The sequence below is a fragment of the Puma concolor genome, chromosome D1 (genome assembly GCF_028749965.1).
Source record: "Puma concolor isolate L17-30 chromosome D1, mPumCon1.1.hap2, whole genome shotgun sequence".
Lineage (NCBI taxonomy): Eukaryota > Metazoa > Chordata > Mammalia > Carnivora > Felidae > Puma > Puma concolor.
In genome coordinates, this window is record NC_141676.1 from 53,221,522 (window position 1) to 53,239,190 (window position 17,669).

A 17,669-nucleotide genomic window follows, 5' to 3' on the forward strand; every position below is an offset into this window, starting at 1 on the left:
ATATATTTTTATATGCTGGGGACATGAACATAATGCGGGAGACAGATACATTTTAAAGAAACATACATATCAGGCCTGTTCTAGCTTTCAGTGGTTGTCAAACAAAATATTACAGACTGGGTAACTTAACCAATGGAAATTTGTTTTCTCACAGTTTCGTGGGCCAGAGGTCCAAAATCAAGGTGTTGGTGGTCCTGTTTTCTTCTCAGTCCTCTCTCATTCGCTTATAGATGACTGTCTTCTTCTGATGTCTTCACATTGTCTATTGTTTGTAAATGCACATGTCTGTGTCCAAATTTCTTCTTAAGGACACTTGTCACATTGTATTAGGGTCCATGGTCAAGATTTCATTTTAACTTAATTACCTCTTTAAAGACTTTTTCTGCGAAACTGTTAATTCTGAGGTACTAGAGACAAGGATTTCAGTACCTGAAGTGAAGCATACAACTGATCCCTAACAAGTAAGTAAAGTTAGGGAGTAGAGGTGATGTCTCCATTCTTAGGGATTTCAGAAAGAGAATAAGTGGCTGCAGTTAGAACTCTGACCAGGCTTTTTGAGTGCCTTGTTGTTGGAGAATAATTTCTGATGTAAAGCACTTCATTTAATTTTACCATACAGGTGAGGAAACAGATTGATTTGTCTAGATAAGGATCATGTATCAAAATCACTAATATGTGTCAAAGCTACAGCAAAATTTTAATGTTATGCATTAAATCCAACACTCCTTTCATAAAATCTTAGCCAAAAGGTTAGTACCCTATGGAATAGCATTTGTTTCCTTTTCTGATTATGAAAGGAATGTTAAAGACATACCTAGAGCTGTATTTTTAAATCCCTTATGTTATTAACAAAAGGTAGGAGGAGGAACAAGTGGCAAAAATCTTAAATTAAAAAAAAAATGTTTATGTATTTTTGAGAGAGGGAGAGAGAGAGCAGGAGAGGGGCAGAGGGAGACACACACACAGAATCTGAAGCAGTCTCAGGCTCCAGGCTGTTAGCACAGATCCTGACTGACACAACCTCATGAACTGTGAGATCATGACCTGAACTCAAATCAGATGCTTAACCTACAGCCACCCAGGCGCCCTCTGGCAACAAACTTTTAACAGCTTCTATATTTCTGTATGGTACAAATTGGAAATATAGCACGCACATTTAGCCTTTTTTTTCTTTGCTTAAGTAATTTTGTGGCTTGCTTTTACTCTTGGTTCTCTTTTTAAATATATTCTTGATTTATTAATTCTTTAATTTTTGGAGAACTTTTCAAGCAATTGTATCTAAAACTGTACCTGAAAGACTGATGTCAGCAAAATAGTGGGCTAGGAAACTGTAGGTCTTTGTTCTACCACAGATCACTAATCAAGCAACAGATTGACCAAAATAGCTTTGTGGTTGTTCTAGAAACTGAGAAACTACGTTACGATCTATAGGGACCAAGTGAATGAATGCCCAACCGAAGAAATGCCACACTCAAAATTGCAGGAGTTTTCACGGTATTTTCTCACTCTTGTCTCACCCTCTCCTTTATGCAGCATGGTACACGCAGGAGGAATCCATCCAATTCTTAGTTTCTCCCTTGAGAGGTAAGGTAAAAAGTATTTTCATGGTCGTCTGACTGGGAAGTCCCATCCTTTTGAGGTTGTCCCATCATCTTAGAGCTCTGCTTCATTTCTCTCCTATTTTCTGATCATAGACCATAGTCTCTATAGATGGGAAGAGCTTGTAAGAAGGGAGGTAGTAAAGGTGAAGATCAAATAAGTAAAGCCAGCCATGGAAGTGGAAGGCATATACTAATCAAATTCAGAGTCAGGACAGAATTACTGGAATGTACACATCAATCCCCTCACCTCTCAGGATGTAGATCATTGGTTGGTTTCCTTACTACTCCAGGAGGATCTTTGAAGAGGCTTTCACACTGACAGTGCTTTCTGTAGCTGTTTCTGCTCTCCTGGCTTCAGCTACCTGTGTTCAGCCATATGTTTTCAGAGCAGATCTGTAACTTTGTTTGTCATCCCTGGAGTGTGGGGTTTTAGAATAAATTAGATCCTGGTGATGCCTGGTTTGGTGTGCTGGTCTATAAGCCCTCCCCACTCTACTCTAAGCGTCCTCCAGGGTGTAATGCTTTTTTTTTTTTTTTTTTAAATCAAAATAAGGCCTCTGGTGCCCTTGGGGGTTAGCCAAGTAATTTCAGGGAGTAGACACATCCAATACTAATCTTAGGGCAGTTCCCCAGATGGACAGCTTTCTACTCCAGACTCCTCAGAGTTTAACTGATGAATAATTCTCCTCAAATTGTATGACAGTTCTGAAGTAGCCCCCCACCTTCAAATGTATGTTTACTTCATATCCCTCCCAGAGATTGCCTCTATTTATTTTCCCCTTCACAAACTTTGTGAGTAACCTCTTTATTGTGTTTACTCTTCCTCATCTTCTTGATGTTTATTTCACTACAATTTAATTTTTGTTTCAATATTGCACAGAAATTTCTCTCATTAATACTCTCAAATTGCCAAAAATAATGTATTTTTTTAGAATGTAATCTCACTCAAACCCTCTCTAGTGTTTGTCTGTGTTGATCAGTTCCTTCTAGTACCACCTGCCTCTCTTGTATTTCATGACGTGGTACTTTTAGTGTTAATTAAACTGAAATAAAAGAGTGATGTTTAACTTGTATTCAGATCAAATCCTTCTTAATGAGAAATGTATTGGTTGATAAGTCTATCTAAAATGGCAGTCCCAATTCTATCATTCTCTGCTTTATTTCTAGGACACTGATCACAACATGCCAAATTATGGACTTACTTCTTTGTCATTTTGATTTTTAAAATCATTCCCTTTGGGTTGTTTTACTTTTTTGATGATATCCTTTGTCTTTTTTTTTTTTAATATATGAAGTTTATTGTCAAATTGGTTTCCATACAACACCCAGTGCTCATCCCAAAAGGTGCCCTCCTCAACACCCATTACCCACCCTCCCCTCCTTCCCACCCCCATCAACCCTCAGTTTCTTCTCAGTTTTTTTTTTTTAAATTTTTTTTCAACGTTTATTTATTTTTGGGACAGAGAGAGACAGAGCATGAACGGGGGAGGGGCAGAGAGAGAGGGAGACACAGAATCGGAAACAGGCTCCAGGCTCTGAGCCATCAGCCCAGAGCCTGACGCGGGGCTCGAACTCACGGACGGCGAGCCTGGAGCCAGGCGCCCCTTCTTCTCAGTTTTTAAGAGTCTCTTATGGGGCGCCTGGGTGGCGCAGTCGGTTAAGCGTCCGATTTCAGCCAGGTCACGATCTCGCCGTCCGTGAGTTCGAGCCCGGCGTCAGGCTCTGGGCTGATGGCTCAGAGCCTGGAGCCTGTTTCCGATTCTGTGTCTCCCTCTCTCTCTGCCCCTCCCCCGTTCATGCTCTGTCTCTCTCTGTCCCAAAAATAAATAAACGTTGAAAAAAAATTTAAAAAAAAAAGTCTCTTATGCTTTGGCTCTCGCCCACTCTAACCTCTTTTCTTTTTCCTTCCCCTCCCCCATGGGTTTCTGTTAAGTTTCTCAGGATCCACATAAGAGTGAAAACATATGGTATCTGTCTTTCTCTGTATGGCTTATTTCACTTAGCATCACACTCTCCGGTTCCATCCACGTTGCTACAAAGGGCCATATTTCATTCTTTCTCACTGCCACGTAGTACTCCATTGTGTATATAAACCACAATTTCTTTATCCATTCATCAGTTGATGGACATTTAGGCTCTTTCCATAATTTGACTATTGTTGAGAGTGCTGCTATAAACATTGGGGTACCAGTGCCCCTATGCATCAGTACTCCTGTATCCCTTGGATAAATTCCTAGCAGTGCTATTGCTGGGTCATAGGGTAGGTCTATTTTTAATTTTCTGAGGAACCTCCACACTGTTTTCCAGAGTGGCTGCACCAATTTGCATTCCCACCAACAGTGCAAGAGGGTTCCCGTTTCTCCACATCCTCTCCAGCATCTCTAGTCTCCTGATTTGTTCATTTTGGCCACTCTGACTGATGTGAGGTGATATCTGAGTGTGGTTTTGATTTGTATTTCCCTGATGAGGAGCGACGTTGAGCATCTTTTCATGTGCCTGTTGGCCATCCGGATGTCTTCTTTAGAGAAGTGTCTATTCATGTTTTCTGCCCATTTCTTCACTGGGTTATTTGTTTTTCGGGTGTGGAGTTTGGTGAGCTCTTTATAGATTTTGGATTCTAGCCCTTTGTCCGATATGTCGTTTGCAAATATCTTTTCCCATTCCGTTGGTTGCCTTTTAGTTTTGTTGATTGTTTCCTTTGCTGTGCAGAAGCTTTTTATCTTCATAAGTCCCAGTAGTTCATTTTTGCTTTTAATTCCCTTGCCTTTGGGGATGTGTCAAATAAGAAATTGCTACAGCTGAGGTCAGAGAGGTCTTTTCCTGCTTTCTCCTCTAGGGTTTTGATGGTTTCCTGTCTCACATTCAGGTCCTTTATCCATTTTGAGTTTATTTTTGTGAATGGTGTGAGAAAGTGGTCTAGTTTCAATCTTCTGCATGTTGCTGTCCAGTTCTCCCAGCACCACTTGTTAAAGAGACTGTCTTTTTTCCATTGGATATTCTTTCCTGCTTTGTCAAAGATTAGTTGGCCATACGTTTGTGGGTCTAGTTCTGGGGTTTCTATTCTATTCCATTGGTCTATGTGTCTGTTTTTGTGCCAATACCATGCTGTCTTGATGATGACAGCTTTGTAGTAGAGGCTAAAGTCTGGGATTGTGATGCCTCCTGCTTTGGTCTTCTTCTTCAAAATTACTTTGGCTATTCGGGGCCTTTTGTGGTTCCATACGAATTTTAGGATTGCTTGTTCTAGTTTCAAGAAGAACGCTGGTGCAATTTTGATTGGGATTGCATTGAATGTGTAGATAGCTTTGGGTAGTATTGACATTTTGACAATATTTATTCTTCCAATCCATGAGCATGGAATGTTTTTCCATTTCTTTATATCTTCTTCAATTTCCTTCATAAGCTTTCTATAGTTTTCAGCATACAGATCTTTTACATCTTTGGTTAGATTTATTCCTGGGTATTTTATGCTTCTTGGTGCAATTGTGAATGGGATCAGTTTCTTTATTTGTCTTTCTGTTGCTTCATTGTTAGTGTATAAGAATGCAACTGATTTCTGTACATTGATTTTGTATCCTGCAACTTTGCTAAATTCATGTATCAGTTCTAGCAGACTTCTGGTGGAGTCTATCGGATTTTCCATGTATAATATCATGTCATCTGCAAAAAGGGAAAGCTTGACTTCATCTTTGCCAATATTGATGCCTTTGATTTCCTTTTGTTGTCTGATTGCTGATGCTAGAACTTCCAACACTATGTTAAACAACAGCGGTGAGAGTGGACATCCCTGTCATGTTCCTGATCTCAGGGAAAAAGCTCTCAGTTTTTCCCCATTGAGGATGTTAGCTGTGGGCTTTTCATAAATGGCTTTTATGATCTTTAAGTATGTTCCTTCTATCCCGACTTTCTCGAGGGTTTTTATTACACTTGATCTTAGCCAAAAGGCCGAGAAGCGATTCGAGGGTTTTTATTAAGAAAGCTTGCTGAATTTTGTCAAAGGCCTATTCTGCATCGATTGACAGGATCATATGGTTCTTTTCTTTTATTAATGTGATGTATCACATTGATTGATTTGCGAATGTTCAACCAGCCCTGCATCCCAGGAATGAATCCCACTTGATCATGGTGAATAATTCTTTTTATATGCTGTTGAATTTGATTTGCTAGTATCTTATTGAGAATTTTTGCATCCATATTCATCAGGGATATTGGCCTGTAGTTCTCTTTTTTTACTGGGTCTCTGTCTGGTTTAGGAATCAAAGTAATGCTGGCTTCATAGAATGAGTCTGGAAGTTTTCCTTCCCTTTCTATTTTTTGGAATAGCTTGAGAAGGATAGGTATTATCTCTGCTTTAAATGTCTCGTAGAACTCCCCTGGGAAGCCATCTGGTCCTGGACTCTTATTTGTTGGGAGATTTTTGATGACTGATTCAATTTCTTCACTGGTTATGGGTCTGTTCAAGCTTTCTATTTCCTCCTGATTGAGTTTTGGAAGACTATGGGTGTTTAGGAATTTGTCCATTTCTTCCAGGTTGTCCAGTTTGTTGGCATATAATTTTTCATAGTATTCCCTGATAATTGCTTGTATTTCTGAGGGATTGGTTGTAATCATTCCATTTTCATTCATGATTTTATCTATTTGGGTCATCTCCCTTTTCTTTTTGAGAAGCCTGGCTAGAGGTTTATCAATTTTGTTAATTTTTTCAAAAAACGAACTCTTGGTTTCGTTGATCTGCTCTACAGTTTTTTTGATTCTATAATGTTTATTTCTGCTCTGATCTTTATTATTTCTCTTCTTCTGCTGGATTTAGGCTGTCTTTGCTGTTCTGCTTCTATTTCCTTTAGGTGTGCTGTTAGATTTTGTATTTGGGATTTTTCTTGTTTCTTGAGATAGGCCTGGATTGCGATGTATTTTCCTCTCAGGACTGCCTTCGCTGCATCCCAAAGCATTTGGATTGTTGTATTTTCATTTTCATTTGTTTCCATATATTTTTTAATTTCTTCTCTAATTGCCTGGTTGACCCATTCTTTCTTTAGTTAAAGAACACCCGTTCTTTAACCTCCATGCTTTTGGAGGTTTTCCAGACTTTTTCCTGTGGTTGATTTCAAGCTTCATAGCATTGTGGTCCAAAAGTACGCATGGTAGGATTTCAATTCTTGTATACTTATGAAGGGCTGTTTTGTGACCCAGTATGTGATCTACCTTGGAGAATGTTCCATGTGCACTTGAGAAGAACGTATATTCTGTTGCTTTGGGATGCAGAATTCTAAATATATCTGTAAAGTCCATCTGATCCAATGTATCATTCAGGGCCCTTGTTTCTTTATTGACCATGTGTCTAGATGATCTATCCCTTTCTGTAAGTGGGGTGTTAAAGTCCCCTGCAATTACCACATTCTTATCAATAAGGTTGCTTATGTTTGTGAGTAATTGTTTTATATATTTTGGGGCTCCCATATTCGGCACATAGACATAATTGTTAGCTCTTCCTGATGGATAGACCCCGTGATTATTATATAATGCCCTTCTTCATCTCTTGTTACAGCCTTTAATTTAAAGTCTAGTTTGTCTGATATAAGTATGGCTACTCCAGCTTTGTTTTGACTTCCAGTGGCATGATAAATAGTTCTCCATCCCCTCACTCTCAATCTGAAGGTGTCCTCAGGTCTAAAATGAGTCTCTTGTAGACAGAAAATAGATGGGTCTTGTTTTTTTATCCATTCTGATATCCTGTGTCTTTTGATTCGAGCATTTAGTCCATTTACATTCAGTGTTATTATAGAAAGATATGGGTTTAGAGTCATTGTGATGTCCGTAGGTTTCATGCTTGTAGCGATGTCTCTGGTACTTTGTCTCACAGGATCCCCCTTAGGATCTCTTGTAGGGCTGGTTTAGTGGTGACGAATTCCTTCAGTTTTTGTTTGCTAGGGAAGACCTTTATCTCTCCTTCTATTCTAAATGACAGACTTGCTGGATAAAGGATTCTCGGCTGCATATTTTTTTTTGTTCATCACATTGAAGATCTCCTGCCATTCCTTTCTGGCCTGCCAAGTTTCAGTAGAGAGATCAGTCACGAGTCTTACAGGTCTCCCTTTATATGTTAGAGCACGTTTATCTTTAGCTGCTTTCAGAATTTTCTCTTTATCCTTGTATTTTGCCAGTTTCACTATGATATGTTGTGCAGAAGATTGATTCAAGTTACGTCTGAAGCGAGTTCTCTGTGTCTCTTGGATTTCAATGCCTTTTTCCTTCCCCAGATCCAGGAAGTTCTCAGCTATGATTTCTTCAAGTACACCTTCAGCACCTTTCCCTCTCTCTTCCTCCTCTGGAATACCAATTATGTGTATATTATTTCTCTTTAGTGCATCACTAAGTTCTCTAATTTTCCCCTCATACTCCTGGATTTTTTTTTATCTCTTTTTCTCAGCTTCTTCTTTTTCCATAATTTTATCTTCTAGTTCACCTATTCTCTCTTCTGCCTCTTCAATCCAAGCCGTAGTTGTCTCCATTTTATTTTGCAGCTTGTTGATAACATTTTTCAGCTCCTCCTGGCTATTCCTTAGTCCCTTGATCTCTGTAGCAAGAGATTCTCTGCTGTCCTTTATACTGTTTTCAAGCCCAGCGATTAATTTTATGACTATTATTCTAAATTCACTTTCTGTTATATTGTTTAAATCATTTTTGATCAGTTCGTTAGCTGTTGTTATTTCCTGGACGTTTTTATGAGGGGAATTCTTCTGTTTCGTCATTTTGGATAGTCCCTGGAGTGGTGCAGGACTGCGGGGCACGTCCCCTGTGATGTCTTGAATAACTTGCGTTGGTGGGCGGGGCCGCAGTCAGACCTGATGTCTGCCTCCAGCCCACCGCTGGGGCCACAGTCAGACTGGTGTGTGCCTTCTCTTCCCCTCTCCTAGGGGCAGGATTCACTGTGGGGTGGTGTGGCCCATCTAGGCTACTTGCACACTGCCAGGCTTGTGGGACTGAGGATCTGGAGTATTAGCTGGGGTGGGTAGGCAAGGTGTACAGGGGCGGGAGGGGCAGGCTCAGCTTGCTTCTCCTTCGGAGATCTGCTATGGGAGGGGCCCTGTGGCACCGGGAGGGAGTCAGACCCGCCGGAGAGATGGATCTGCAGAAGCACAGCGTTGGTTGTTTGCTTGCGCGGTGCAAGCCAGTTCCCTGGCAGGAACTGGTTCCCTTTGGGATTTTGCCTGGGGGATGGGCGAGGGAGATGGCGCTATTGAGCGCCTTTGTTCCCCGCCAAGCTGAGCTCTGTCCTCTGGGGCTCAACAACTCTCCCTCCTGTTGTCCTCCAGCCCTCCCGTTCTCCGAGCAGAGCTGTTAGCTTATAACCTTCCAGATGTCAAGTCCCGCTTGCTGTTGGAACACACTCCGTCAGTCCCCTCCGTTTTTGCTAGCCAGTCTCGGGGGCTCTGCTTGGCCGGAGGACCGCCCCTCCGCCCCAGCTCCCTCCCGCCAGTCTGTGGAGCGCGCACCGCCTCGCCCCCTTCCTACCCTGTTCCGTGGGCCTCTCCTCTGCGCTTGGCTCCGAACTCTGTTTTGCTAGTCTTCTGGTGGTTTTCTGGGTTATTTAGGCAGGTGTAGGTGGAATCTAAGTGATCAGCAGGACGGGCGGTGAGCTCAGCGTCCTCCTACGCTGCCATCTTCCCAGGATTGGTTCCTGACTGTCCTCCTTTTTTTAGTTTTTCAAATAGCTTGTTAGAAGGTATGAACTGCCCTGCGGAGGTCACGCTGCCTCCTCAGCCATGGCCTGGCTGCGGGTCGCCCAGTGACCTACGGCCCAAGGACCGCAGGTGAGGCGCCACCATCTTCCCAGGATCCTATATATAATATACCAATGATATCCTTTGAAGCACAAACATTTCTAATTTTGATCAAGTCCAATTTTTCTATTTCTCTCCCTCCCCCTAACCCTTGTCCTGTGCTTTTGTTGTGTTAGCTAGGAAGGCTTTGCCTAAACAAAGATCATGAGGATTTACTTGTACATTTTCTTCTAGGATGTTGGTAGTTTTAGTTTTGATATTTAGGTTTGTGACTCATCTTAAGTTAATTTTTGTGTATGGCGTGTTGAAGGGTCCAACTTCTGTCTTTGTACATGGGTATTCAGTGGTCCCAGTACCATTTGTTGAAAAGACTATTATATTCTCATTGAATGATCTCACAAGCCTTATTGAAAATCAGTTGACCATGAACATACAAGTTTATTTCTGGACTCTCAATTCTGCATCCAACTATTTGTCTGCCTTTATGTCAATACAACTTTGTTTTGATTACTTTTCTTCGAGGTTGATTTTGAAATTGTGAAGTGTGAATGCTCCAACTTTGATTTTTTTCCATGATTGTTTTGATTCAAGGTCCCTTGAAATTCCACATGAATTTTATGATCAGCTTGTCCATTTCTTCAAGATAAAAAAAAAGCAATTTGTGTTTTGCTAGGGGTTATTTTGAATCTGTAGATGAATTTGGGGAGTATTGCCTTGTGAATCATATTAAGTCTTGAGTAATGAACACAGACATCTTCCTATTCATTTAGTTCTACTTTAATTTTTGTTAGAAATGCTTTGTAGTTTTCATTGAGCAAGGCTTGCACCTCCTTGGTTAAATTTATTCCTAAGTATTTTATAATTTTTGATGGTATTGTAAATGGAAGTATTTCTTATTCTGTTTTTGAATTGTTCTTTGCTCATGTGTACAAATACAACTATTTTTTTTTTTTTGTATCCTGCAACATTTCTGAATTCATTAGCTGTAATGATTTTTTTTTTTTTTGGTGTATTCTTTAGGATTTTCTATATATAAGATCATGTCATCTGTGAATAGAGATAGTTTTACTTCTTCCTTTTTTATTTGGATCCTTTTTATGTAATTTTGTTGCCTAATTGCTATAGTCAGTCCAGCTAAAGGCTTGTCAATTTTGTTGATCTTTTCGAAGAACCAAGTCTTGGTTTTGTTGATTTTCTTTATTCTTTTCTATTCTCTGTTTCACTTATCTTATTGTGATCTTTGGTTTTTCCATCTTTCTTCTTGCTTTGTGTTTAGTTTGCTGTTCTTTTCCTAGTTACTTAAGCAGGAAAGTTATGTTTTTGATTTGAAATTTATTTTATTTTTCAATGTAGGTGTTATAGGTATAAGTTTTGAGGAATGTGTTTGCTCTATCCCATAAGTTTTGGTATGGTGTGTGTTCATTTCTATTCTTATCAAGTATTTTCTATTTGATTTTCTCTTTGACCCAAATTTTTAAAGAAGTGTGTCACTTAATTTTCACACCCTTTTAAATTTCTGGTTTTCTTTCTATTATTGAACTCTAATTTTATTCCATTGTGATTAGAGGAGATAATTTGCATGATTTCAGTCTTTTTTAATTTATTTACTCTTGTTTTGTGGGCTAACATATGACCTGTTCTGGAGAATGTTCCATGTGCCCTTAAAAAGAATGTGCATTTTGCTCTTACTGGGTTGGATGTTCTATATATACCCATTAGGTCTAGTTGGCTTATAATGTTATTCCAGTTTTCTATTTTCTTATTTATCTTATGTATAGTTGTTCTATCCATTATTGAAGTGGTTGTTGAAATCCCCAAGTATTGTTGAACTCTTTACTTCTCCCTTCAATTCTGTCAATTTTTTCTTCTTATATTTTAAGGCTCTGTTGTTTGGTGGATGTATATGCATTATTGTCATAGTTACTTGATGGACTTACCTTTTGCCATTATTTTATATCTCACATAGCTTTTTTTTTTTTTGGCCTAAAGTCTATTCTTATATTAAGTATACTAATATATATCATAGCTTTCTTTTGGTTACTATTTGCATGGATTATCTTTTCCTGTTCTTTCACTTTCAATTTACTTGTGTTTTTGGTTTTAAAAACCAATTTCTGCCTGCTAGTCTAGTTAAAGTCATTACTGATAAGGAAGGACTTCTGCCATTTTTCTAGTTGTCTTCTACATATCTTATATCTTTTGTATGCCTGGATTTCTCAATTCTGTGTGTTACATAAATATTTTAGAGTATACTGCTTTGATTCTCTTCTCCTTTCTTTTTTCCTTCTTCTTCTATTGTATATTTTTTTTGTTTATTTTTGTAGTTTTTCCCTGGGGATTACATTTAACACCTTAATTTATAATAATTTGGTTTGAATTAATATCAGTTTAGTTTCAATAATATTAAAAATACTTTGCTTTTTTATAGCTTCATTCCCCTTATCTTGTTATTGTCACAAATTACATCTTTATGTCAGTCCCTCAACATAAATGTAGAATTTTGTTTGGTAGTTTTACTTTAAATCATATAGAAAAAAGGTATTTACTAAAATATATAATTGCCTTTTTATAAAAGTAAAAAATTAAGTCTGTTGTAGTTACCATACATACATACATACATAATGTTACATTAATTTCAGATGTACAATACAGTGATTCAGCAATTCCATATATTACTCAGTGCTCATCACAATAAGTGTACTCTTAATCTCCTTCACCTATTTTACCCGTCCTTCACCCACCTCCCTTCTGGTAACCATCAGTTTATTTTCTCTGGTTAAGAGTCTGTTTTTTTTGTTTATCTCTCTTTTTTTCCCCCTTTGATTTGTTTCTTAAAATCTACATATTATTGAAATCACATGGTATATATCTTTTTTCTGACTGGATTATTTCACTTAGCATTATACTCTCTAGATCCATCCATGTTGCAGCAAATGGCAAGATTTCATTATTTTTTATGGCTGAGTGATATTCCATTGTATATTTATACCATATCTTCTTTATCCATTCATTTATCCATGGACACTCTGATATGTCCATAATTTGTCTATTATAAATAAAGCTTCAGTAAACATAGGGGTGCATATATTTTTTTGAATTAGTTTTTTCATATTCATTGGGTAAATACCCAGTAGTGGAATTACTGGATCATATAGTAATTCCATTTTTGATTTTTAGAGAAACCTTCATACTGTTTTCCACAGCGGCTACATCCATTTGTGTTCTCACCAACAGTGCATGAGGGTTCCTTTTTCTACACATCCTCACCAATACTTGTTTCTTGGGTTTTTGATTTTAGTCATTCTAACAGGTGTAAGGTGGTATCTCATGTGGTTTTGACTTGCATTTCCCTGGTGATTAGTGATGTTGAACATTATTGTCTTTTATATTTACCTATGTTGTAAACTTATTTGTGTCCTTCCTTCCTTCCTTCCTTCCTTCCTTCCTTCCTTCCTTCCTTCCTTTCTTTTTCTCTTTCTTTCTTTCTTTCTTTCCTTTTTCTTCCTCCCTTCCCTCCCTTCCCTCCTTCCTTCCTTCCTTCTTATATTTTCTTTCTTTCTTTCTTTCGAAAAAGAAAAGCTTCATTCTACCAAACTGTGTACAATTAGCATTAAACATTTTCCCTAAATGATAAATTTCTCCAAATATTAAATAGTATATACCATATTTATTAATTAAACATTGCTAAAATTTATTCAAATTCTCCAATTGCTGCTTCTCAATTGGAGAATGTTCTGTTTCTTTCTTTTTTTTTTTTTAAGTTTATTTATTTTGTGAAAGAGGGAGGGAGCATCCACTTGTGTGCATGCATACGCAGCAAAGGGGCAGAGAGAACAAGAGAATTCCAAGCATGCTCTGCACTTTGAGTGAGGAGCGTAATGTGGGCTCAAACTCTCAAACTGTGAGATCATGACCTGAACCAAAATCAAGAGTCAGATGCTTAACCGACTGAGCCACCCAGGCACCTAGAGAATGTTCTGTTTCGTATAAAGAGATCCAAATGACAAAAAAAGTGGTAATCCACTGAAAAAAAGTTCCAGTGAGTATTATGAATGTGGCAGAAATTTTTAGCCCAATTCAGTTAACTTTACTATGGTGATTTTGTGAAGTCTGTAGTGAAATGTCATGAAGAAGTATAGGTCCATGTCTCCTAACCAAAGCAGAGTGCTTATAAAACATTTTTTGATATGTAACTTCAATTTCTTGACAATAAGAAATTAGTTTAAGCTGGTTTAGAAAGCAGTAATGAAATGCTCTTTTTGCAGGCCACCATACATTACTGGACACATTTTGTTTGCAATGATGGCTATAACACATATCTGGAAACTTCATCAACATCCGACTATTGTCCAGATTTCTTTCAATTTTATTTGTTGTCAAAGCCCATGATCCTCTTCAAGATAGGTCTCTGATCTTTTAAGACTAAGAGATCTTGGGGTGGCTGAGTGGCTCAGTTAGTTAAGTGTCTGACTCTTGATTTCATCGACTCAGGTCATGATCTCAGGGTTTGTGAGTTTGAGCGCTGCTTGGGGCTGCACGCTGACAGTACAGAGCCTGCTTGATATTCTCTTCTTCTCTCTCTACCCCTCCCCTGCTTGTGTTCTATCTCTCTCAAAATAAATAAATAAACTAAAAAAAAAGAGAGATAAGTACTTCTCCTATCATCTGTTTGTGATCATCCATTGTGGTGTGATACCTACCTAGTTGTCCAGTGTTTTCACATTTCCTATGGCAGCCAGAAGCTGGATAGCAGAAATTCTGAAGTCTGCTGTAAGGCCTTGAATTGCTGTTTGGGAGTAAGTTTCCACCATGGCTTTCAACTGGTCTTCATTTAAAACAGATATGGGTCTCCCTTAAAGCTCATTTTTCAGACTCACATCCCAGAACAAAAATTTCAAGCCACCAAGTATAGTCCTTTTACTAACAGAGCCTTCTCTAAAGACAGACTTGATGTTTCTACTTCCTATGGGTGCATGAAATCCTAGTTTAAGATCAGATAAAAAAGTATTGAGAAATCTTTCAAAGATACAGTAATGTTCACATCTGAAAAGATGATGATTTCTCTTAGTGATTTGTTTTTAGAAGTTTCCTATTAACGAATGCATAACCAAAAGGACAAGATTTACATACAACAGGAGCATGTTGGTTGCAATTGGGGCATGATTTGGTGGCCATCTTCGTTTTCATGGCTCAGGTTGTACACATGCTTTTCTTTGGCAGCAGTGGCTCAGGCTCCTCCCTTTGTATTTCAGTGGACTGGCCCTCTGTCCAACCTCATGCCTGCTGGCCAGACCAAGGCTATTCTTTATTTCTTTGTATGGATTTGAGTTACTGTTTAGAGTCCTTTTATGTCATCCTAAACGACTCCTTTTGGATTTTTTTGGTAGAATAGTTCTTCTAGCTATGAACTCTGTTTTTGTTTTGTTGGTAGTTGGCTGGTTATATTTTAATTTTCCCTTTATTGTTGAGGATTGCTTTACCAGATACAGAACTCTTGCTTGACATTTTTCTTTCAGAGCTTTTAATTTGCCATCCCACTGACTTCTAGTCTTCATGATTTCTGATGAGAAATCAGCTGTTAATATTATTGAGGCTCTCTTATGACTTTTCTCTTGCTACCATTGGGATTATTTTTCCTTGTCTTTCCAAAATTTGATTATAATATGTCTCAATGTGGATCTTGTTGAGTTTATCCTACAAAAATTTATTGAGCTCTTGAATGTATAGATTCGAATCTTTCATCCAATTTGGGAAGTTTGCTGTGACTATTTCTTCAAATATTCTTAATTTTTCTTTTTTCTTCTCTGGCATTCCCATTATGTTTGTTTTAATGTGATTTATTGGCACCCTACAGTTCTTTTAGGTTCTGTTCACTTTTTGTCATTCTATTTTTCTGCTTCTCATTTTGGTTAATCTCAATGGCCTTGTATTCAATTTACTAAATTATGCCTGTTTACATCTGCCATTGCACCCCTCTAGTGAATTTTTATTTTAGTTATTGTACTTTTCAAGTCCAGAATTTTTATTTGGTCTCTTTTTATAATTTCTCTTTTTTAATTGATATTCTTGATTTGGTGAGACAAATATTGGTTTGCTCTAGTTTTTGTTCATGGTTTTCGTTTGCTCATTGAGCATATTTAAGACAGTTTCTCTTAGGGCACCTAGGTGGTTCACTTGGTTAAGCATCTGACTCTTGATTTTGGCTTAGATCATGATCTTGCTATTCACGAGTTCGAGCCCTGTGTCAGTCTCCATGCTGATGGTACAGAGCCTGCTTTTGATTCTCTCTCTCCCCCTCTCTCTTTTCCCATTCCCTTCTCTCTCTCTCTTTCAAAAATAAATAAATAAACTTAAAAGAAGACGGTTTCTATTAAGTCTTTTTTTATGTCTATGTATGAGATATACTTATTATTTCTTTTTTTTTAATATATGAAATTTATTGTCAAATTGGTTTCCATACAACACCCAGTGCTCATCCCAAAAGGTGCCCTCCTCAATACCCATCACCCACCCTCCCCTCCCTCCCACCCCCCATCAACCCTCAGTTTGTTCTCAGTTTTTAACAGTCTCTTATGCTTTGGCTCTCTCCCACTCTAACCTCTTTTTTTTTTTCCTTCCCCTCCCCCATGGGTTTCTGTTAAGTGAAATAAGCCATACAGAGAAAGACAGATACCATATGGTTTCACTCTTATGTGGATCTTGAGAATATTTCTTTGGATACATCATAATTTTTGGTTAAATGTGGACATTTTGAGTATTATAATGAAATGACTCTGGAATTCAACTTCTCCCCCTCCCTGGGGTTTGTGTGGCCTTTAGAATGAAATGAGTCCTTCAGGATGAAATGAAAGGACACTAAGCAGTGACTCCTTGTGGCAGAACTGTTGGCTCTTTAGTGATTCCAGATAAAATTTATAAATCTATATTTTTTGTTGTTTGTGGTTACTGAAGTCTCTGTTGATTAGTTTAGTGGTCAGCTAGTGATTTAACAGAATTTTCTTTAATTGCCTGGAATGAAAATACTCCATTCTTTGCAGGTGGGGTCTATGTGTGTGTTGAAGTATGCCTTCAACAGTCAACTAGGCACTTTATACTGCTACTGTAATATTGGTTTTCTGCTGTACAGAGACTGAAGGTCAGCCAAGATAAGAGTTAAGGGCGTTTTACAGTCTTTTCTGAATATGCACTCAGCCCTGGACATGTTTGACATGTCCCAGGAATATATGGAAGCTTTTCAAAGTAAGCACCTATTCCAGTGAGATATCTCACTCCCCGGCCTTTCCTCTAATGTTTTTGGTAAATCTGTGGTTTCTCCAGCTATAATTTCTTCTCTCAGGTGGCAGAGGCTACTCCATTTGTCTTTAAATGATTTTGACAAATGGTCATAAGTAACCACCACCCTATCCTGGGACAGTTCTGAGTTATGTGAAATAAAAGCAACCTCTTTGCACCTGTCCTTCAAGAAATCACAAGACGGGTCAAAATAAACAACTATAATTCTTTGAGAGCAATGTCTGCTCTGCTTCTTCCAGCACCATGGACCCTCCCATGAGGAACATGAGCTGCCATTTTTAAGACCACTGCTGAACCAAAGAGGGAGGAATCAGGCCGGGGTGAGTTAAAATATCACCGAGTTCTCTTGCTGAGATTCAGTCAACTTTTTCTTGATTAAATGTCACCTCGTTTTTGCAAATCTTTGACTAGTTTCCAGGGTTCTGATAAAGTTGATTATAACAGTTTGTGATAGTTTATTTTCTGTTGTTGTTGGGGGACAAGCCCCTGTGGTTCCTTAGTATTTTATTTCACTGAGGTAACCAGAAAGGGTTTTACTTTCTGGTTGTTACATGCTTGTCTGGAAGGCTTTGCTGCAGCATGCACAGCTTCTTTAGTGCCCAGGCCCTACACATCTTCCCAAGCACCCAGCTCCTGTGGTGCTTGGCAGCTACAAGTACCCAGTGGTCAGGTGCTTCCTGCACCATCTCCCTGGGGTGGGTTTATGACAGAGCATCTGGTGAGGTACCTTCTTGTGAACAACTGTCCTCGGCACCCTAGATTGTGGATTTCCAGCAATTTCAACTGACACATCATCACAACAACTTCTTTTCTGTTTGGTGTATCATCTTGTGCCCTCTCCAACAGGGCCTGATTCTCAGCTCAAGGTGGGTCTTCCTGGGCAATCTTTCTTGTCTCTAGTGGTAGGGGCTGTTCCTTACATCTGCTATTGCTATATTCTTTAGAGTTCTCTCTCATTACTAGCCAATCTCTTGATAATCCAATCCTTGTTACA

At 38.6% G+C, this 17,669-nt stretch overlaps 1 protein-coding gene and 1 pseudogene across 6 annotated transcripts in view; one reads left to right on the forward strand and one right to left on the reverse strand.

Annotated features, from left to right (window-relative positions):
• The window catches only part of LOC147576692 (olfactory receptor 52L1), a 455,531-nt gene that overhangs the window by 112,741 nt on the left and 325,121 nt on the right, over positions 1-17,669 (forward strand). For 3 of the 6 annotated variants that reach the window (XM_086678141.1, XM_086678140.1, XM_086678137.1), the window contains one exon: positions 16,915-16,995. The exons of the other annotated variants lie outside the window; for them this stretch is intronic. The gene's annotated coding sequence lies outside the window, so the exon portion shown is untranslated. The remainder of the gene's footprint in view (positions 1-16,914; positions 16,996-17,669) is intronic. 6 annotated transcript variants of the gene reach the window in all.
• LOC147576694 (histone-lysine N-methyltransferase SETMAR-like) lies at positions 14,083-14,587 on the reverse strand (annotated as a pseudogene).